Below are 22,841 nucleotides of genomic sequence, written 5' to 3' on the forward strand. Positions count from 1 at the left end.
GCCAGCATAAATAACTGCGTTCTTCATTTCAGTGAAGTTTTTGTTGCTAAGCCGTAGAGGGGCCAGGTGATGTCAGAACAGTTAAGCATGAGACCTGCATTAGGAAAAAGTAGAAAATGGCTTTCTGCTAAATATAATTATAGAATAAGTTCTTTTTTTTTTAAAGAAGACTGACCAACAACGCAACAACGAATTTAGCTTATAAATATGTTCAAGCATTTTAATCTAATACAAGGGCAAAGTAAACCTCTGGGTTGATGTTTGGGCCGAAAACTACCAGCCTCCTCAACTCAACTGTGCAAACATCAGGCCAGGAGGCTGCTGAGACCTCAAGGTGTGTTTCCCACAAGGCGTGGTAGGGAGGCTGGCTACACTCACACAGATCTGCAGTTGCAACAGAGGATATAAAAAAATAAATAAAAGACAAAGTTTCCATAAACTCTGCATTCTCATACCCACCTGCAGCCAAACCTTCTTAATGTGGAGATGTGCCCGTTTCTTGCAAAGGGTTGACTATTATGGTTCTGCTCTCTGCTGGAAAAGTGCAAATGACTGTGGAAAGCGAGCCAAAGAAAAAGTCCCTGCTGATTCCTTTCAACTCAGGGCATGTGTGTGTGCACATATGTGTGTGTGCGTGTGCATGCCTGTCTGTGTGGGGGCTGTTACTATACCATACAGACACACAGCCTGGCATTTTAAGTGTCCCAGAAATCAATTTATTCAATATTAGTGAGGAGAGGTAGCTCATTTAAAGGGTTCGTCCCTAAAGATGAGGAACATATTCTCAAGGATGGAGGTAATATATCTTAGTGGCCTTCTAATTCCCAGGTATTCCTCAAAGACAGACCAGCATCAATTAATCAATGCCTCTCTGAATTCTGCAAAATTTGTTTTTTCTTTTGTCCCATGTGAGAGTGAATGTTAAGATAAATGGTTATTGCTAGACTGAAATTAAAGGAAGTTGAGAAAAGCAAATGATGTATTTCAGTAAGTTAGTAGAAGGCCAGAGGGAATTCTGTTAAAAGCCTCCCCTACAGCTTAATCATTGTCACATTGCAAACTCTACCTTGATAAAAAGAAACATTTTAAACTATGGCCTCCCTTAATTTTCTCCATCTATGCGTGGGAGCTCTCCTCTGTGAGTTCATCTGTTTGAATTTGACTCTGAATGATTCAATCAGCCAGTGTTGCACCATAATTTGGTAGCCCTTTGGCTAAATGCAAAGGGTTGGTGGTCTCACCCTGGGTCTGCGCAGACATCTCCCTGGCATTGTTACATGACCCTGTGGAGTCAGCGGGTGACACACGAAGAAAATTTCTCTGCTGGAGTTAGTGAAGCTCCCTCCGTTTCTAGGAAATACTTCTTAATTTTGTTCTTATAATTTAACGAATCTCTACTTTTCATGATATCTTTGTATTTAGGGTCATTCCAGTCTTTTAAACAAAATTGGTATACAGCTTTTTATGGGGGGTAATGTTTTCAATTTTCACATCGATGCCATCATATTTCAGGAATAACCACAAGTGGTTAATTCTGTAATTCTTCCAGACATTTTATTTTAAACTTTAAACTTGAGGAAACCATGGTCAGTATCAATAAATGTTTATTGAGTGTCAACTGAGTATGAGCCCTGTCCCTCGCACTTTTAACAAGTCTACTCTGAGAGGTCTGCATTTCCAAGATGTTCCATTACCTGGTTTGGGAGTCAGATATTTCCCTCAAAGAGGTGTTCCTTGTTTCCTGAGTCTTAGAATTATTTTAAGTTCCCAGTTTTTAAAGCCATTATCTGTAAGACAAGAGTGCCCAGTAGTTTTCATTTACTAGGAGTTTATTTTGAGCTAGAAACTGTAGTTAGTCAAGTGTTTTACATGCATTTTTTAATTTAAATCCCCACACCAATCTGCTGAGTTGGTGCCCTATTCTTCTGAACCCCATTTTAGAGGTGAGAGCACTGAGGCTTGCTGAGAACATGCCGTCAGCTCCAGTGACACAGCCAGCGTGGAATCTAGTTTAGTCCGAGTGTGCCTGATTCCACAGTCTCTAGGCTATATTATGTGCAGTCTGCTTTTTGGTGGCCTTTTGTTAATTCCCTCTTGGTGCCCTGATATTTCAGAAGTTAATGTCATTTAGTTATACATTTTAAACCTTAGGAAACCAAGTCTGCATCAACATTTACTAAGTATTGACTGGCTCTGCACTTAATATTTTACACATCTGTTTTGCATGGTCAGGATGTCCAAATTATTTCCTTAGCTCATTATTTTGGTCAGATGTATTTCTGAAGGGGACTATAATAATGAAAACTAGCTTAAATTCCCAATTATTCAGGCTATTTCATTTAAAGATGAAAACAACTAGCAGTTTCAATTCCCCAAGTGTTGAAAAATTGTGGAAAAGAAAAGCCCCAAACCAGCTTGTTAACAAATGGCTTAGCGAATGAATCAGCGGGATTGTGTTTTCTCTGGCCCTTTCTGGACGTCTTCTGTGTGTCTCCACAATCTGGGTGCAGTGTGATGCGCTGCTCCACGGAGAAACCACAGTTGAAAGAATAAACAGGGATGACAGAATAAACAGAATAAACCCCGAGTGTGGGGGAAGCTTTGCAAGTCAGGCTCCTTTCACTCACATGCCTGGCCTTCTGGGAATGGGCCCAAAGTTTTCTCTTTGAGAACTGGTGTAAACGGCTTATTGCAGCCAGTTTGTTTGATTTCTCATTGACTAGTGCAGGGTCCTGGGCAGGCACTAGCAGACTGAGGCTGCCTTTGGGGGAGCCTCACAAACTGGGCACTGGTCAGTAAACAAACACATGCACAAATGTGCTGAGGAAAGTGGGGACCTGGCACGGCACACACACATGAACACACACACACACAGACTGAGGGAGATGACCTCATAGAGAAGAAAAGAATTTATTGTTGTTGATCATTATGGATTCCACCTCCAATTCAGTGACACATTTTTCTAAAAAGATTTCCATTCTTTTGTTTTTGTTTGTTTTTATTTTTATTTTTAGTTCTGGGTATGTGTACAGGATGTGCAGGTTTGTTACAGAGGTAAACATGTGCCATGGTGGTTTGCTGCACCTATCAACCCATCACCTAGGTATTAAGCCCAGCACGCATTGGCTGTTTGTCCTAATGCTCTCCCTCCCCGACCCCATCTGCCAACAGGCCCCAGTATGTGTTGTTCCCTTGCTTGTGTCCATGTGTTCTTATCGTTCAGCTCCCACTTACAAGTGAGAACACACAGTGTTTGGTTTTCTATTCCTGTGTTAGTTTGCTGAGGATGATGGCTTCCAGCTTCATCTGTGTCCCTGCAAAGGACATGCTCTAATTCCTTTTTATGGCTGCATAGGATTCCATGGTGTATATGTACCACATTTTCTTTATCCGATCTATCACTGATGGGCATTTGGGTTGATTCCATGTCTTTGCTATTGTAAACAGTGCAACAGTGAACATACGCATGCATGTATCTTTGTAATAAAATGATTTATATTCCTTTGGGTATATACCCAGTAATGGGATTGCTGGTTCAAATGGTATTTCTGGCTCTAGATCTTTGAGGAATCACCACACCGTCTTCCACAATGGTTTAAGTAATTTACATTCCCACCAACAGTGTAAAAGCGTTCCTAAGATTTCCATTTTATGTTTGTCAAGCACTCTCCTTGGAGGAAGACTAAAGGCATACACTGTCCATAAGAACTGAACACTTAGTGCTGTTAAGTAAGTTGAGTTGAGACTGCGCAAGACAAGGAAATTGCAGAGGCAGTTGATGAAAGTTGTGAAAGGAAAATGGCAGAAGAAATCTTGCATGCCCATGATGGGGGCACTCAGCAGTGGAAATAGCAAAAAGGGGGACCTATTCTACAGCAGACCTTTCTTTTTCAATAGTGCTATTGGGACCTGGGCACATGGTCTTGCTGAGAAGAGCTACTAATATCACCTGGGAGTGAGTTGGGCCTTAAAGTCCTTGTCTGTGCAGTCTTGTGTTTTGAGCACTTTCCAGATGGTTCAAGAAGTTTGTAGAACTTATTCATAATTTATGTAGCAAAACAGCTACATTTTGGAGCCTTGATAGTAATATCACAGAGTTGGCCTGGAGGAGAGTCAAAGACAGGGACATATGTGTCACCTGGGCTGCTTTGGAGATCTCAGGACTGTGACAGGACAGTGACACCGGCCCCCAACCATAAATCACCAGTGTGCACTTATAACCTGGGCTCAGACAGATATGCTGACTCCCAAGATGGCTGCATCTTGTGTTAATGGCACATAATTCAGCCCCTCACGGAGGCTTTCCTGGAAATCTAACCATGGACTATATGTGCACTCAGTCCTGGAACTCCCTGTCTGAAAGTGCAAAAATGCCTGTTTTGGTGTTTGTTCATTTGCAGTTGTCGGATGAGCCTCTGTCCTCAGGGTCTCTGTTTCCTTCTTCGTGTCCTATGTCTCCACACTGCTCCTCTTCAAGTGCCATCTGTGAGACTCAGGGTCATCCCCCGACATTTACGGTCCTTAGCAGTAGGGTTTTCCCTAGTAGTAAACGGGAGAGAATCCTGGTTTCTAGTCACCAGGAAGCAGAAGTACGGCTGAGAGACCCTGAAACTCAAGGCCAAGTCTTGCAGGAAAGGAAGAGAATAGCAAGTTGAGCCCTGGCTGATTCAGAGTCCTTTATACTATTGAGATGTACACATTTTTTTTGGATCATATCACCTGAAAAAGCATGAGGTTTCCACCGTGACATTTATTGTGTTGTCCTTGAAACTCAGAATATTGAGAATGTGGCTGTTAACCAAAGCCTCCTGAACTGAAGGAAGTCTTCTCTTGTACAGTGTGTGAAAGCAGAGAGGAGCTGTTCATTGTAGCCTTTGAAGATCACCTCTTAATTTCCCCCTGTGTTCTTATTCTCTAATGATGTGCTTCACTCTTCTTTGGAGGGGAGCCTCCTATGTGCTGTTGGAGATCGGTACTTCCTACTGCCTTTATCATGGCCTTAGAGAAGTTCTCCTGCTGAATCTAAATGGATCTCACATTATGAAAGGAGCACCAGAGCCCTGTAGGAAGGCCAGGGCTCTATTTATTTACATTCGAGGTGGTGGCTGTGGAGGAGGAAGATTCAAAACACACAAAGTTATGTATGAATTATGATGTGATATGTTCAGCTTTTAGCTCTCTACTGGGCAGCACTTCAAAGCTTGTTTTCAATGGATTTTCTTCAGGGGGGCCACACCAGCATCCTCCAAATGGGAATCTGAGGATGCTTCCCATCTTACATCACTCACAGATCACTGCCAGAGCAACAAGAAACAGGAACCCTAACAATTTACAGTTTACCCTCTTTGATGTAAGGTGCAGTGGGGACACGAAGCCCAGGCCTCTGAGTGGGATGTAGTTGGATTGGCACAGAAAGCAAACTCTTCTTACTTTCCTCAAGAAGAAGGAAAACTACACTAGCAAATTAAAAATATTAGCAAGCTTCTACTCAGATACGTTTAGCTTGATTTGGGTCAAGGTGGGGGAACGGAAGAGTAAGGAATTCAAACAGCCTGTGCCAAGGATTTGCTGAACATGTTCTTTAAAAAAAAAATGCTGACGGGCATTAAATGAAGTAACAACTGCAGATTACATGAGGGTAAACACTGCTGCTAATGTTTGACTAAAAGCTAACTGAGGGCCCTAAAGTGACTCCCGTTCATTTACAGATCATGCCAGTAACAGTCCCTGGGGACTGGGGCTGCTGAAGGTGGGAGATTCGTTTTATAGCCAGAAGCCACGTTTTTAATTTTAGAAAAAGAAAACTGAAGCTGTAGGAACTGATTTAGAAACTTCAGAGGGAGAGAGAGAAAAAGAGAGGGAGAGAGGGGAGGGAGGAAAGAGAAAGAAAGAGTGAGAGGTGTAGGGGGGATGAATTGAATGTCTTTGCTGGGCTTGGGATAGAAAAGTGGCTAAGAAAAAAAAGCAGCAAGAAACACATCTAACTTTAAATAACTCTTCCAGGAGGAGAGAGTGTGCTGGGATCAAGGGTTAACTATTCCTGTGGGGTAGGGGTCTTAAATTCAAGACTGTGCCAGGGGCTCCATCGACCCCCAAATTAAAGAGTGTAAACTGCCTCATGTTATCAAATAAAATTGATTTAATTTTGCAACATTTAGCTTCAAGTTAAAATTTAAATGTATGGTTGTACAGTAAATGATTTTAAAATTATAGTCCCTCCAGCATAGCCTCTCTTGACACAATTTTAAATGCTTTTTAAATGGGATATGTAGTTTATTTGGTACATAGCAGTTGATGTCCTTAGACTGGGTTTTCATCATGTATTTTAATTTATTAAGGCTGGGATGACCATCATTGCCTAACAATTCAATGGAACAAAATGGGCTACTTCAGCACTATTTACTGCATTTTTCCATATAATATCTAAAAGTCACTCTGCAACACACACAGGCTGTGTTCATGAAAGCAAGGCTTTAACCCTTGCATTTTTCTATGTTTGAATAATTTTCTTAATAAGGCAAAAAATGTTTGCAAATTTGCACCATGATGTCAGCACGTCATTGTGAAGGAGGTAGGACTGGCCTGCACGTCAGGGATGGAGTCCTGTCCATTTGGTGTTTGCAAACCTTGAGGATCCTCATGGAAGCCCAGTAACTCCAAAGACCCTTGTTTCTTCCCAAGTTTCTGTCTCCTCTCAGGCAAGGGCAAACATATCTGCTGTGCTGGGCCGGTCTTTAGTTTTAATCTTAGAGTCTCAAAAACAAACAGTGGTAAGGTCTGGATAACATAGTTATCCATTTCTGTGTTTGCCCAGATGAAACTTTAAAAATGCTAAAAATACCAGGGCAATTTCTCTTAATTGCCCTGGATTATCAGGCTGGAGAAATGGATTGGGCAGGTATGTTCTACTCTATTAAATCTTGTGCTAACTTTACTGATACCAGCTCTTGGACTCTGGCAGCCTATTCTGCTTTTCAGCGTTCTCCAGGAATGCTCCCAGCGTGTTGGAAACCAAACTGCCTATCTGCAGAGACAGCCCTAACACCAAAACTTTTGCTTTACTAGAGAAGCCAGAAGAGAAAAATAATGCTGTTTCATCCTCTCTGACTCAGTTGACTCACTTTATGACTTTTATTGTTGGATTCCAAACTCGATGGCTGACCTGCCTGAGGTCACCAGTCCCGTAGGACTATTTTAAAACTTTGAAAATCACAAGGCATTTTCAGTTCTTGCCACTTATGAGTTTGTGCAAATATTCTGATGAGTAATCCTTGAGGATACATCGCCTCTAAATATGAAGGTGTGCCAAGCTCTAGTGAAACTGAAAAAAAAAAAGTGGCACTTCAGAATGACCAGAATCAGTAGACATTGTTTATTACCCTTATCGTCCACATCTGATGTTAAACACAAAGACTAGGAACGCGCATGCCTGCCAGGTCAGTTTATTTGTGAACATTGAGGAATGTCTAAGGGGGATTAAGCTTTCATGTATGGAAATGCTTTCTAATTCAAATAACCCACTGTAATTTTTTAAAAAGTGACATGAATTGATGATTGTAGACACTGTCATACTGTATGACCAAACAACATGATTATAATGCTGTGGCATTTCCTTTCCTTGTCTTTAACAAAACATACGGCTTTAGGTTACATTTATCTGGGTTTTGGTTCTTCTACTTTAACTTGAAAGATGAAATTTATGCAGTTTCTCAAGATCCCGAATCACAAAGTTGGGTAATGGCAAATGGTATCCTAATAACAATAATAGCTGAATTGTATTGTGTAGCTATTCAGTGACTGCTCTAAACAACAACCCTACAGGGCAGATACTATTGTTATTCCATTGCAAGTTTAGGAAGTGAGGCACAGAGAGAAGTCAGGCATCCACAGTCACATTGCAGTTGATGCAGGAGCGCAGATTCAGCCACACTGCCTGTTTTTATCTAGTTTTGGGCTCTGCCAGCGAGAGGAAATGTTGCTACTCTTTATTTCCAGGATCAAAGTACATATGCACACTATGTTAGCTCCACCGGACTCTGTAATCTAACTTATTTTGGCATGGCAGACCCTTCACGCTAGAGTGGAGGAAGAAGGATTGGATTTACTCTCCATCGTGCCTGAAGAATCCATCTCCTCCTACAATTTAGAATACACATTTTATTTTTAAGAGTGGGCTATTTTATTGGAAAACAATAGTAGCTACACTTAGCTTACTATTAATACATGTCAGAAGTTTTTTGAAGTACTTTCCATTTCTTTTTCAATTTATTCTCACACTATGAAGTAGACAGTATTATCATCTCCATGTTTTAAATGGGTATACTGAAACACAGATGAGTCATGTCACTTACTTCTAATTGTCTAGTTAGAGGGACACAGAGATGGGCTCACATTCAGGTAGCCAGGTCCCATGGTCCATGCTCTTAACACTACACTCTCTTTCCAATGAGCTGATAACTAGTCAGGTGATTCGAGGGTTAGCAATAAAATGATCTGGACTGAGTTCTATCACAGCTGATAGAATTGCAGAATTGTCCATTTTGTCATTAACAAGAGCAGTGCTGCCCCCCCCCCCGTTTCTGCCACTGTCATCGTAGAACATTCCAGAAGAAAGGTCCTAGGAGGCTCTATAGAGGCTTGTGTTGTTCTCCCAGCATCTCAGACTGTGTGGTATCTAACTCTTACTTCTCTTTTTTATACCTTGGTTCTCCTGGCTCAGAATAATAAGCCCAATAACAATAGCCTCTTTTTATTTGTGGTGTTTTCCAGTTTACAAAGCAATTTCTCACATTAGGTAATGTGAACCTCACTATGGTTCTATAGGGTGTGTTCAATCTTCATTGTATTGATAAGGAAACTGTAGTTCAGAAACACCCAAGGCCACAAAACATCAAAACGGGCTGGACACAGTGGCTCACACCTGTAATCCCAGCACTTTGGGAGGCTGAGGTGGGTGGATCATGAGGTCAGGAGTTCAAGACCAGCCTGGCCAAGATGGTGAAACCCTGTCTCTACTAAAAATACAAGAAAATTAGCCGGGCGTGGTGGAATGCGCCTGTAATCCCAGATACTCTGGAGGCTGAGGCAGAGATTGCTTAAACCTGGTTGGGCAGAGGTTGCAGTGAGCCAAGATCGCACCACTGCACTCCAGCCTGGATGACAGATTAAGACTCCGTCTCAAAAAAAAAAAAAAAAAAAAAAGGTCAAAACGGGCTGGACTTAGTCTGGCTTTATAATCTCCTATCCCTTATCCCTATTCCCAAATCCTCCTGCAGTGAGAAATAACCTCTTGTAGCAGCCATTTCAGTGGGAGTCAAAGCACTTCACAAAGCTCTCTCCTTGTTCTTTGGAACAAGTCTCTATGAAGTGGTCCAAGCAGCCACCAGAACTGGTTGGAGACCACCCACATATGCTGCCCGCACTGTATTTTATGCCTGAACTAACTTGCCATGTAGACATCTTACCGTAGTGGTTGAGGATATTGGAACTACTTAGATGAAAGAACACCTAAGCCCCTGGTGGGCTTCTGTTGAACTGTGTGGGTCCATGGCACAGATAGGGCTGCAATGACAGCACTCTGTGCAGAGGAGAAAAGCGTGCTTACAATAAACAGGCCTTTGGCGTCCACCTCGCGCAGATGGAGAGAAGTGTTGCTTTTTCCTAGAGAAAAGAAATGAACAAGACCTGTTGATGGTGAATGAGTTGGGTCCCCATGCTCCCCTTTCTCTGCCATGCCCTTCAGGTGGGATGCTGGCACAGGGAGGATTAGATGTCTAGCCTACTTACTCATTCCAACTTACAGCTCACAAGGATGGAGCTTACCTGGAGGCTGCTGGAACCCCATCTGAGCATTTCAGAATAGCCCAGGCCGTTTCCACAGGTCTGAATCTGTGACCTAGGGGCAGGCTCTTAGAACAACATATTCTCATATAATGTGACTAAGGTGTCCGTAGGAAAAGCTAACATCCCCTGCTCTGATCAGGCAGAAAGGAGTGAGAGGAGGAAGAGAGAGGAACCTGGAGGAAAAAAATGCAATAAAGACCTGTAAAAGGAAAACTCACGAAGCCCTTCTCTGAAGAGCCTTTAAGATGGAGTTTACCAGCAAGGTACTAGCAGACACATACGAGCAGGTTAACATCCCTGAAATAAAGCAGGAGCCAGTAATAACAGGGTTGGGCAACAGAATGCTACAGCTGGTAAGGAAGTCAGCAGCACCACACCATTAGATACAGCAATTACTTTAGATACAGGGTGGGGTCCCCAGCTCTGCAGCACATACACTCTCGGGCTGGAGAAACAGGCTCTGCTTCTGAGAAAGCGTTCTCCACCCTGGGGTACAGATCCCTGGAGCCTTAAGAAGGCGTTGCAGAAAAATTAAGCATTATCTCGTCTGAGTCCCCTAGGCTGGGTTAGAAGTTGCTTGCCGGATTATTGCACGCAGCTGGAATGGTCTTGGTGTAGGGAGGGATCTGGGCTGAAGGAAGAGAGGAGAGAAGAGAGAGGGGAGAGGGGAGAGGGCACCTGTACGCACACACACTGTAGCAGAAGCTGCAACTTTGCCGGTTACAGGGCTGTTGTGAGATAGGGTGCTTGCCACTGTGACTGGAGCCCGGACCTGCAGATCTGCTTGTCATCACTTACTCTCTCTTGGTGGTTTGGGCATGCACTTCTTTGGGGGAACAAACAAAATTTTTAAAGTTCTTGAGTTTGGCAGCAGCAGCCAATCACTTGTCTCCCTGTTACCCCCTTTTTTCTAAAGTAGTCAAATGCCAGCTTCTATTTCACTAGTTTCTATTTCTGTGAAAAACATTTCAGAACTGCTTTCCTCATCCTTCCCACTAAAAATGAAACATCCCGCCCCGCCACCCTCCTGTTCTGTGCAGGAAGGGTTGGCCCACACTCACCTGATGTGTTCCCTCCTCAGTCATGGCCAGCACCAGGTGGTTGCTGCCATCAGATGATGTTCTGCTCTGGCAAGCACATGTTTTTAAGTGACTGTGCAGTACCCAGGCTTATAAAAACAAACGCACCCAGACGAAGTTCCAGCAGCCCATGGAGATACGCTGAAATTCTCTGACCTTGCTGAGCTGGGCTTTGGCTTCGCGTCTCGTCTCAGGCAGACCTGTATACATCTTCATTCATGTGCCTATTTTAGTCATTGCAAAATGCTTTATAATAATTCCAGACATGAAATGTGCACAGGAGGACTCTAGTTTGGAGCACAGGCGTTAGGATCAGAACCTCGGCTTGAATTTTGATGCAATCTATCCATATAAGTAAGTCTTTTTCACCTCTGTGCCACAGTTTTCCCGTCTACAAAATGGGACAGCAGCAACACCTGTCTGTATAGGGGTCTTGTCAGAATTGAATGAGATAAATGTTATGTATTTAGCGCAGTTCCTGGTACACAGACAAACATTAGTTCAATAAAGTTTTGCTAGTATTAGCATTCCTTGTTTTTCCAAAAAGTAGCTAATCTGAGCACACATCTGTTTATAGGAGGGGGTCTGATGGCCGGGAGGATGGGAAGAAGGAACCCACGATGAATCAAAAGTCACATTTAACTTTGTCCTCACCATTCCTCTCCTGGGCCTGTCCTAAACAGGAAGCTGGGGGAGGATGGAGTGCTGGAATGCTGCAGAAGTCTCATGGGAGGGCGCTTGGTGTTCACCACAGTCTACACTATTGCACGACCAGGTTGGCACTTTGCATGTGGGAAACGATCGGAGAATGGTGGGGGATGCTTAAGAGGCATCGCTGGAATCCTATGGCACCACAGACCAGAGCCTTCCCTTCCCTTCCTCTCCCACAGATGAAAATTTGAATGCTGGGGCTCAGTGGAACACCTGAAGGAAGCTGGTGAGGCAGATGTCCCGCTATGCCTTCCAAGTGTCCTGCAACCAGTTCATGCCTGTCAGCATCTTTGCCGGTGGACTCTGTGAGTCAGCAAATCTACAGAGCAGAGAGTCACAAGTGGGGACAGATGTGGTCAAATCCCATTTAAATCAGTGATTCTCAAACCAGGAGTTGTCATGGTACCGGCCTTGAGTGAGCTGGACCAAGGGAAGTGGTGGAATTCTCCGTGAAGGACCAAGCAACCAGATGGAAGTTTCTCCATTTTAACGTTTTCTGAGTCAATTTAGAAAAACACCTAGTGCCCTTTTCTGTACATAGTGCTAAGCAATTTGCCAAGCAAGTAAACAATTAACCAGGGCATATTAAGAGAGAGAGAGAGAGGGAGAACCGGATGAAATAAGTAAGGCAACTTCTTTTTGTAGCGTACCATTCAGATATTTTGTGCTTGAGATAAAGAGGCCCTACCTGATCAGCTGCAGACTTTGGTGGATAGTAGAGTTGGTGTGCCCGTGGGTTTGAATTTAAGCCTACCCAAATATGCTTTTCTCCCACCTATTTGAACCTTGCGTGTTTCCAGGATAAGAATTAACATGAGCTGTAAATATTCTTCCAGGACTAGTTATTAACCGTGAATGTTGAGAGGCCTTGACAAATATAAAATGTTATATATAAGCCCAAGAGTAGATCAGAGAGTTACCTGTCTGCATCAAGTGAGACTTGGCGTTTTCATTAAATTCTGCAGTCTCACAGTATTTCCAATCATTTCAGGGCAGACCAAAGTTCCGTGGTATATCTTTTTAATGTGGCAGGCCTCGAGGGTGGATTGAGTTAGGCAATTTATCCCCTTTTATGCCCTGTATTCACAGACAACACTCCAATGGGGTAACATAAAACCACAGATAGGTTTCTTTACAGCAGTATTTAAGGGAACTAGGAAAGCAGCCCAAGTCATGTGGAGAAAGCTGGGGAAAGAAGTGTCAGAGGAGAAAGGGGACCTTAGCAGAAATGACAAAAGTGAAAAACCTTCCTAACTGCTTCAGACATGTTGCTTAAAAGTGTGTTTCTTTGGCAACTTATAATTTTCTGAAGCTGGTTCTCAGCCTCAGATCCTCCCCCCAAGGTTTTTATGTTGTATTTTGACTCAGTAGGAGTGATCTAGCCTCAGACCTTCCAGCTCTCACCAGTACACCACAGGCTCACGCCATCCAGCAATCAGATGACAGGAGGAGGAGAGGTTCAAAGAGGACTACTGTATTTCTCAGAAAGGGCTGGCTCATCTACCCTCCAGTGTATTACTCACACTGTAAATGCACAAAACATGTCAAAGTATACTGGGGCTCTGCAATGCATGCACCCACACGCATGCACACATACACACTTCCAAACTGAAAAAGAGAACTGAGATCAAAAGGGGACAGTGTGCAACTGGTGCTCCACGTTGTAAGGACCCCCTCCTGTGGGTGTGGCTACCCCAGCAGGCTTGTCTGGGCATGTCCGCCCAGTTGACGCCAGGCCAAGTTTTACGCGAGGAATTGGCCTGTGTCTAAAGCTGGAGTTCAGCTTTGCTGACTATGGAGACTCATCTGTTGGTTGTCAGCAAAGAAAAGGTGGTTTTCAAAAGAGCAGCAGAGGACTCTGTCCTAGTTGCTACTGGCCAACTTTGACTCCGGTTGGAAGCTTGAGAAACAAAAATGCTATGCAGAATATCTAGTGACAGAAATAAATCAGAGATTGCCAGGGGCTGAGGGTGAGAGGAAGGAGATTGACTTCAAAGGGGCACAGATAATTTCTCAGGGTGTCAGAAATATTCTGTCTTAATTGAGGTGGTGCTACTCGACTGTATATGCTCGTAAAAATGTGTAGAACGGTGTGCCTGAAAGGGGTGAATTCTACTGTATGTAAATTATAACTCGATAAGCCTGATTTTTAAAAATACTGTAGTTTTGGAGGCCATATAAAACCAAATAACATTTTGAGTCACTAATGCCTCTTTAAGAATATTTTGGGTTGTTTTTTTATTAGATTAAAAAAAAATTCTTCATGGTAAGTATTAACCCTTTAAGAGCCAAATGGAGGAGTGGAATCTGTATGTTTCAGAGTTGTTTGTGCTTTTTAGGTGGTCATTTTACACACTTAATTTTTGATTTTATTTAGAAAAAGAAGTTATGTTTATGAAGCATGAGAGCTGTAATTCCAAAAGTTGAATTGGTTTTGAGACCCCAAAGTCATGACTATGTAGAGAATTTCTAAATTCTTAAGGATAACCTATTTAGAAAAACCTAAGATATCAACTATTACAACTAATGCTTCATTATGATACCTGGATACAAACTATAAAAAAAATCCATAATTAGATAATAATTGTAAAGAGGGAAAAGATCTCTTACAATAGGGGAAAAACAAAGCAAAACCAGCAAGAATAAGAATAATAAAACCTGGAAACAAACTTGTTTGTTTATATAGGGCTTCTATCAATTTAGCTGTAAAACTTTAGTTAATATGAAAGCAGGCTTGAATAAATTGAGACATATTTTATATTATTGGATGATGTCACTTTTTCTCAAATTGATTGTTAGATCCAATATGATTCCAATCAAAATCCCAATTGGAATATTTTTGACTGTAAGATTTATCTAGAATAATTTGTGGATAAAAATAACCAATAAAGATTTATAAACAAGGTAAACTGTACTTCAGATGTTTAAAACCTGTTATAAAGCTGTAATAACATGATATTGGTATACAACTAGACAGAGAGAAGAGAATAGAGTCCCCAAACACACTCGAATATATATAAGAACTTAGTGTTTGATGAAGACACTTCAAATTAGGGAAGGAAATGAAAGATTATGCCAGTGAATAGTGCTGGGGAAATTAATTCAGTTTTTAAGGGAAGAGACCCAAATCATATCCCTAAATAAAGTCTGAATGAATTAAATAATTAAATTTTAAAATATGAAAACACAAATGAGTAAAAGAAATTATGGTAAATATCCATCAACTCGCAATGTATAGAAGCACTTTTTAAACAAAAAGGTAGAGGAAGAATCTATAAAACAGAAGACAGAATGTTTTTACATAAAAATTATAAACATATACATCAAAACTCATGATTAAAAAAGCATAAGGCAAAGAATAACTTGAAAAAAAGGCAAAATAGAAGACAAAGGTTAACATGGTTAATACGTGAAGAGCTTCCGAAGTCAATGATTAGAAGTTAAATATCCTAAGCAGAAAAATTTTCAATATTCACAAAAAAGTAATTTGTACAAGCAGAAAAAAATTAGACAATAAATCATGAAAAAATTTCAGGCTCACTATTTATTTAAAAATAATTTTAAAAGACACCAATTTCCATCCATTAAATTAGTAAATATTTTAAATTTCAAAAAACCTTGATAATTACATAGTTGGGTAAAAGTTCAAGATAAAGGAAAATCTTATCCACTGCTGATGGAAGTATAACAATCTTTTAAATTTTCTGATTAGAAATGTGGCAATATGTATGTATTCAAAGACTTAAAACTGTAAACAATATTTGACCTAATAATTCCTTCTTAAGGAATCTATCCTTGCTTCAGATACAATTTTAGGAAATACAAGGATTTAGGTATGAGGATGTTTATTGCAAGGTTACTTGTGACTGAAAAATTCTAGAAATAGGCTTAATTAATGACAGTTCATCTGTAGGCATGGAAAACCACATTCTCAGGAATATTTAAGGCTTTGGAAGAAATATAAAAAGTAACATGAAGTGAAAAATATAAGAGGCAAAGTTGCATGTACAATAGAGCTGTGGGTAGATTTGGCTATATATGTACATACATACATATGTACACACACAGAAAAAAGACTGGAAGGATTTGCATCAATGAAATGTTAATAGTGGTTCTTAGGATAGTGGAATGATTAGTGGGTTTTTATTACCTTTATGTGGTACTTTTTCAAATCTTCTGTAAAAAGGTTGTATTAACTTTATGATTAGAAGTATAAACATTATTTTTGTAATTTTCTTTGCTATCAAGGGCTCCCTCTGCTGCTCACCTAAAAAATTATGAAGAGTTGGCTTCCTACTTCTCATTCCTGATTTTCCTCATCTCCTAATAGCCTCTGTTCTAGATCTTGTGACCACTCTCCACTTATTTACCTTAGAAGCAGACTCTTCTAATTTGAGTATTTGGAATTATATGTCAAGTTCTAGACTTTTGTTTTTAATTGAGATATAACTCACATACACTAGTCATCCATTTAAAGGGTACGATTCAGTGGCTTTTAAGTATATTCACAGAGTTGTGCAAATGTCACCATGATCTAATTCCAGAATATTTCTCTCACCCCCAAAAGAAAACTTATGCTCATTATCAGTAACCCTTGATTACTTCTTGCTGCCATCCCTGGTAACCACTAAACTACTCTTAGTGTTTATGGTGTTGGGGCTGAGAAAATGATACCCCGCACAGTGGTGCTTTGGCATACTGAGTACTTTGAATTAAATGAAGTTGGAGTACCTTAGAAGCTGCCTCAGAACCCAAAATGTTTTAACCCTCTTTTGTTTCTTCTCCCTTGACCTCGAGAGCAAGGAGGGACTCTCTCTGGAATTTCCTTATCTAACTAAGGAAACTTCTCAAAAGAAATGCAATTGTCTTAAGACTCACGCTACAGGAATCTCATGAAATAATCCAGAAAGATTACCCACCTGAGAAAAGAAGAAACTATGAAAGTCATCACTACATGCAGTTAGACTTTTCATCTATTCTTTTGAGGGTAGGTTGGAGAGATTACCTAGGAGACTTTCTACGTACTAAGACAGCATTCGTTCACAAGGCAGTTCCACCCCTCTCTTTCCTTTAACTTGCCAGTCCCATTCAGTTTCCTAAGAGAATTATTTACAAAATAATATTTGCCTCCTGGGTCCATTCGTTTCCTCTGAAAATCGCTTACTAACCTTCTTCAATTGGTTACAGCTCCCTACTTTTCTCTCCCCTATGAAGAGGACATTTAAATCTCAACCATATGGCCCTTTTTTGAGTCTCATATTTTATATGGCTCCCATGGTTATACATATTAATTAATGTGTAAACTTTTTCTCCTGTTAATCTGTCTATTGTCACTTTATTTCAGTGAACCTTCAGAAAGGGCAGAAAGGAAGTTTACTTCTGCCTCTACAATGGATTTGCCTACTTTAGACATGTTTTCAAGATTTATCCATGTTATGGCATATACCAGAACTTCATTTTTTTTATGATTGAATACTATTACATGGTCTTAATATACTACATTTTGTTTATCTGTTCATCAATTAATAAATCTTTGGGTTGTTTTTGTCAGGCCTCTGAGCCCAAGCCAGGCCATCGCATCCCCTGTGACTTGCATGTATAAGCCCAGATGGCCTGAAGTAACTGAAGAATCACAAAAGAAGTGAAAAAGTCCCTGTCCCGCCTTAACTGATGACATTCCACCACAAAAGAAGTGAAAATTACCAGTCCTTGCCCTAAGTGATGATATTATCTTGTGAAATTCCTTTTCCTGGCTCATCCTGGCTCAGAAAGCTCCTCCACTGAGCACCTTGTGACCCCACTCCTGCCTGCCAGAGAACAACCCCCCTTTGAATGTAATTTTCCTTTACCTATCCAAATCCTATAAAACGGCCCCACCCTTATCTCCCTTCGCTGACTCCTTTTTCGGACTCAGCCCGCCTGCACCCAGGTGAAATAAACAGCCGTGTGGCTCACACAAAGCCTGTTTGGTGGTCTCTTCACAGGGACGTGCATGAGTTTTCACTTTTAGGCTATAATAATTAATGCTGTTAGGAATATTTATGTATAAGTTTTTGTTATATGTTTTTAATTCTCCTGGGTAGATACTTAGGGATAAAATTGCTGAATTAGATTGTAACTCTATGTTTAACTTTTTGAGAAACTACCCAACTATTTTCCAAAGTAACTATCATTTTATATTTCACCAGCATTGTATGACAGTTCCGGTCTTTCCTTATTTAAACTAATACTTAATTATTGCCTTTTATTGTAGCTCTCCTGGTACATATGAAGTGTTATCTCATTATGGTTTTGATTTGCATTCTCTAATGACTAATATCAAGCATCTTTTCATGTGTATACAAGATATTTGTATATCTTCTTTAGGGAAATGTCTATTCAAATCCTGTGCCTATGTTTTAATTGGGTAATTTATGTTTTTATTGTTGAGTTGCAATAGTTTTTAAATATATTCTAGATCCTAGACCTTTAACAGTGTATCATTTGTAAATATTTTCTCCCATTCTATGGGTTGGCTTTTCACTTCTTTATATTATCTTTTGAAGCACAAGTTTTTTATTTTGATAAAGTCCAGTTTCTCTATTTTTTTCTTTTTTTGCTTGTCTTTTGGTGGTGTATCCAACAAACCATTGCCTAAATCTGAGGTCACAAATTTTACAGCTGTGGTTTCTTCTAAGAGTTTTATGCTTTTAGCTTTTGCATTTAGGTCTTTGATACATTTTGTGCTAATTTTTGTATAGGATAAGAGATAGGGATCCAATTTCATTCTTTGGTATGTGTATATGTGTATATCCCATTTTTGCAGCACCTTTTGTTTAAAAGACTATTGTTTCCTCCATTGAACTGTCTTCACACTCTTGTCAAAACTCAGTTGACCATAAATGTATGAGTTTATTTCCAGACTCTCAATCCTATTCCATTGATAAATATGACTATCCTATGCCACTACTATACAATCTTTAGTGCTGTAGCTTTGTGCTGTAGATTTCAAAATCAGTAAGTGTTAGTTCTTTAACTTTGAGGTTTTTTTTCAGATTATTTTTGTTATTCTGGACCCCTTGCATTTCCACATGAGGTTCAGAATTAGCTTATAAATTTATACAAAAAAGGCAGCTGGAATTTTGATGGAGACAGTGCAAAAACTCTAGATGAATTCAAGGAGTTTGTTACCTTAACAATATTAAGTGTTCCAATCTGTGAACACAAGAGGTATTTCCAGTTATTTGAGTCTTCTTTAGTTTCTTTCAATTATATTTTATAGTTTTTAGTATACTAGTCTTGGAATTATTTTGTTAAATTTATTCCTAATTATTTTATTCTTCTTAATGCTGTTATAAATTATTTTATTTACTGGTTGTTCATTGCTGGTGTATGAAAATATAATTGAGTATTCTATATTTCTCCTGTATCCTTTAACCTTGCTAAACTGGCTTATTAGACCTTTGTGAATTCCTTAAAATTTTCTAGATAATGTCATTGGCAAACAGATAGATTTACTTCTTCCTTTTCAGTTTGGCTGCTTTTTATTTATTTTTCTTCACTAATTGCTCTGGCTAGAGACTCTGATACAATGTTGAATAGAAGGGCCAGAAAGAACATTCATTTCCTGGTCTTTGTGGCGAAGATTCCAGGATTTCAGCATTAAGCATGGTATTAGCTGTGCATTTTACTCTGATGTTGTTTACCAAGTAGAGGAAGTTCCTTTTCATCCTGATTTATTGAGTGTTTCATCATGAAATCATTTTTATTGTAGATTCAGACAAATTATTTTTCTGCATCTTTTGAGATGATTCTGTAATTTTAGTCTTTTTTATTAACATGTTATATGACATTGAAAAATTTTGGTATATCAAACCAACCTTGCATTCCATTGATAAATTCCCTTTGATTATTTGGTACAATTCTTTTTAAAATGTTGCACACTGAATTAAGTGTTCTAGTATTTTTTGAGGTTTTTTTGGCATTTATATATATAAGGGATATTGTTCTGCAAGTATCCTTTCTTGGGATGTTTTTGTCTGGGTTTGATATCAGAGCAACACTGATCTTATAGAATAAGATGGGAAATAGTCCCCCCTCTTCTATTTTTGAAAGAGTTTGTGAAAGATTTGTCTTAATTGTTTTTTAAACATTTGTTAGAATTTGCCAGTGAGTACATCTGGTCATGGGCTTTTCTTTGTGGGAAGTTTTTTGATTATGAATTCAATTTCTGTATTTGTTATAGGTTTATTTAGAGTCTGGCAGTTTGTTTGTAATGTGCCTCAAAGAGAAATTTTTGGGGGTTGAATCTAATTAGGGACCTTTGAGTTTCCTGAGTCTGGGTGTTTATGTATCTCCTAAGACTTAGAAAGTTTTCAGCTATTATTTAATTAAATAGGTTTTCTGTGCCTATCTTCATCTCTTCTCCCTCTGGCATTGTTATGTTTATTGGCTTAATGATGTCCTGTAGGTCCCATAGGATCTCTTCATTCTTTTTATTGTTATTTGTCTTACCTCTGAGTTATTTCAAAAGAACTATCTTAAAGTTCAGAAATTCTTTATTCTGTTTGACCTAGTCTGTTTTTGAAACTCTTAATTGTATTTTTATTTCATTCAATGTGTTCATCAGTGTGAAGATTTTCATTCGGTTCTTCTCATGATACCAATCTCTGTTGTTTTCCTAATTTCATTGAATTGTATTGAATATTGGCCTTATTCAATATTCGTTGAATATTGGCTGTATTCTCTTGTATCTCACTGAGTTTTCTTAAGATCATTATTTTAAATTCCTTTTCTGGAATTTTGTTCTTTTCTTTGGATTCTGTTACTGGAGAGTTATTTTGTTCCTTTAGACATGTCATACTTCCTTACTTTTGTGTGTGTGTGTGTGTGTGTGTGTGTGTGTGTGTGTGTGTGTGTTCCTTTGTTGATATCTGTGCATACCAGTGGAACAGTCATCTTTTCAAATTTGGAGTAGTAGTTTTCAGAGGGAGAATCTGTTTCCTGCACATGAGTCATAGAATGTTGTTCAAATATGGCGTGTTGGGGCTTTGGTTTTAGATGGACTCAGTAGCATGATCTCTGTGCATTTTCTTCAGCTGCAATCCTCATTTATAGTGTCTGCAATTGTGTCAGTGACCTAGGCTGTTGGTTTGTGATGGCATTGCTATGTTTTTGCTGGGCGAGGTGGGGTGGAGGTAGGGGTTGCTGGGCTGGCTGGCAGGCCAAGTGTGTAGGTATATCAGACTGTCCAGCTGTGTGTCATCTTCCATACTGTGCAAGTCCACCTATTCCCTTATGGGTGGGCTGCTCTATGTGTTTGAACACCAAAATCTTAGCTATTCCACACAGCAATAGGCTCTAAGCAGCTAAGGTAGTGGTGATGCAGCCACTCAAGTGAGCATACTGGAATGATGGCATGGCTTGAGGGATATGGAGACATAGTGGCTACTTGATCCCAGGGCAGGACTCACCCTAGTAGTGGGTCCAGTTTCAAGATGGCTCACTGAGTCATACAGCTTTGGTACGGGAAGTGGGGTGTGTGTGTGTGCACGCACAAAATGGGCTCCTGTTTTGAGGCAATGCAGTTACATGAACTCTAGGCCACTCTCCTAACTGGTTTAGAACATGTGAGGACTATCTCCCTCTGCTGTAGCAAAGACCACAGGCATCTGCAGCAGTGATGAGGACTTCTGAGCAGTTGTAGCTTACCTTTTCCCCATAAGAAGTTTATCCTGGCTTTGAGCTGATCTCAACAGGGAAAACAGTGTGGCTGAGATAGGGTTCTTCACTCTCCTGTCTATGGTGCTATCCTGGGTTTCTGTGCTCCACAAGGATTTTGCAATTTCCTTAGTGCTCTCCAGTGTACTTCCTCATTCACGCTAGTGAAAATATAGTTGTTTCTTCATTGTTTTGGTCCCTTTTTGTGGGGGAAGCTGAATACCAGGCAAGTCTTGACAGCTGTCTTGCTGACATGCCAGTCCAGAAGTTTTTTCAGTTGTCTTAATTTGTAACCATCTTGTTCAGATTAAAATAAATTTAATTTCAATAATATATAAAAATTTTGCATTGTATAGCTCTAATTCCTCCTGCCTCCTTTGCGCTATTATCTACTAAATTTACTTTAGTCTGAAGGATTATCTTTAGTATTTCTTGTAGAGCAGTCTGCTAGTGATATATCCTCTCAGTTGTTTATTAGAAATATCTTAACTTTGCTTTCCTTAGTTTTTTAACTATATTTAAAATTTCAGCAGCAAAATGTTGTGCTATTATAATACAAGTTAGATTTATACATCATATACTCATAACACAGATTCATAATTATTGCTTTAAGAGGGTTTGAAATAAATTAGAAAAATGAGAGTTACAAATAAAAAATACATTTATACTGTCTTATATATGCAGTTACTTTTTCTAATGCCCTTTATTTTCTTTATTTGAATTTGAGTTACTGTCTAGTGTCCTTTGACTTTAGTGTGAAGGACTATCTTTAGTATTTCTTTTTTTTTTTTTTTTTTTGAGACAGAGTTTTGCTCTTGTCCTGGCTGGAGTGCTGTGCTGTGATCTTAGCTCACTGCAACCTTTGCCTCCAGGGTTGAAACGATTCTTCTGCCTCAGCTGCCTGAGTAGCTAGGATTATAGGCATGTGCCACCATGCCTGGCTAATTTTTATGTTTTTAGTAGAGATGGGGGGGTTTCTCCATGTTGGTCAGGCTGGTCTTGAACTCCTGACCTCAGGTGATCTGCCTGCCTCGGCTTCCCAAAGTGCTGGGATTATAGGCATGAGCCACTGATACTGGCCTATCTTGAGTATTTCTTGTAGAGCAGCCTGCTAGTGATAAATCCTCTCAGCTGTTTATTAAGAATGTCTTAACTTCACTATTTTGAAGAATACTTTTGCTGGATAGAAAACTCTAGGTTGACTTTTTTTTTTTTTTTTTTTTTTTTTTTTTTTTTTAAACACTTAGAATATGTAATTCCATTGCTTCTGGCTTCCATGGTTTCTGATGAGAAATTATTTGTTATTTTTATTGAGAATCCATCGACCTGATAGTTGTTTCTTTCTTTCAGGTTTCAAGATTCTTTCTTTGTCCTTTGACAGTTTCATTATGATGTATCTAGGTGTAGATCTCTTTGACTTTATCGTACTTGGAGTTTGTTGAGCTTCTTGGATATATAGTCTAACCTTTTCCTTCCAATTTGGAAAGTTTTCAGTCATTATTTTTAATT

The 22,841-nt window shown here is 39.7% G+C and overlaps 2 long non-coding RNA genes across 2 annotated transcripts in view; one reads left to right on the top strand and one right to left on the bottom strand.

The window, feature by feature from the left end:
- Nucleotides 1–22,841, top strand: part of LOC119620070 (uncharacterized) — a 163,035-nt gene that overhangs the window by 103,715 nt on the left and 36,479 nt on the right. The window lies entirely within an intron of this gene.
- LOC119620069 (uncharacterized) lies at nucleotides 4,598–11,075 on the bottom strand. Its single transcript, XR_005236467.2, has 3 exons — nucleotides 10,905–11,075; nucleotides 9,605–9,660; nucleotides 4,598–5,105 (listed from the first exon to the last, which is right to left on the bottom strand). It is a non-coding gene; the product is annotated as an uncharacterized lncRNA (long non-coding RNA).

The sequence above is a fragment of the Chlorocebus sabaeus genome, chromosome 3 (genome assembly GCF_047675955.1).
Source record: "Chlorocebus sabaeus isolate Y175 chromosome 3, mChlSab1.0.hap1, whole genome shotgun sequence".
Classification (NCBI taxonomy): Eukaryota; Metazoa; Chordata; class Mammalia; order Primates; family Cercopithecidae; genus Chlorocebus; species Chlorocebus sabaeus.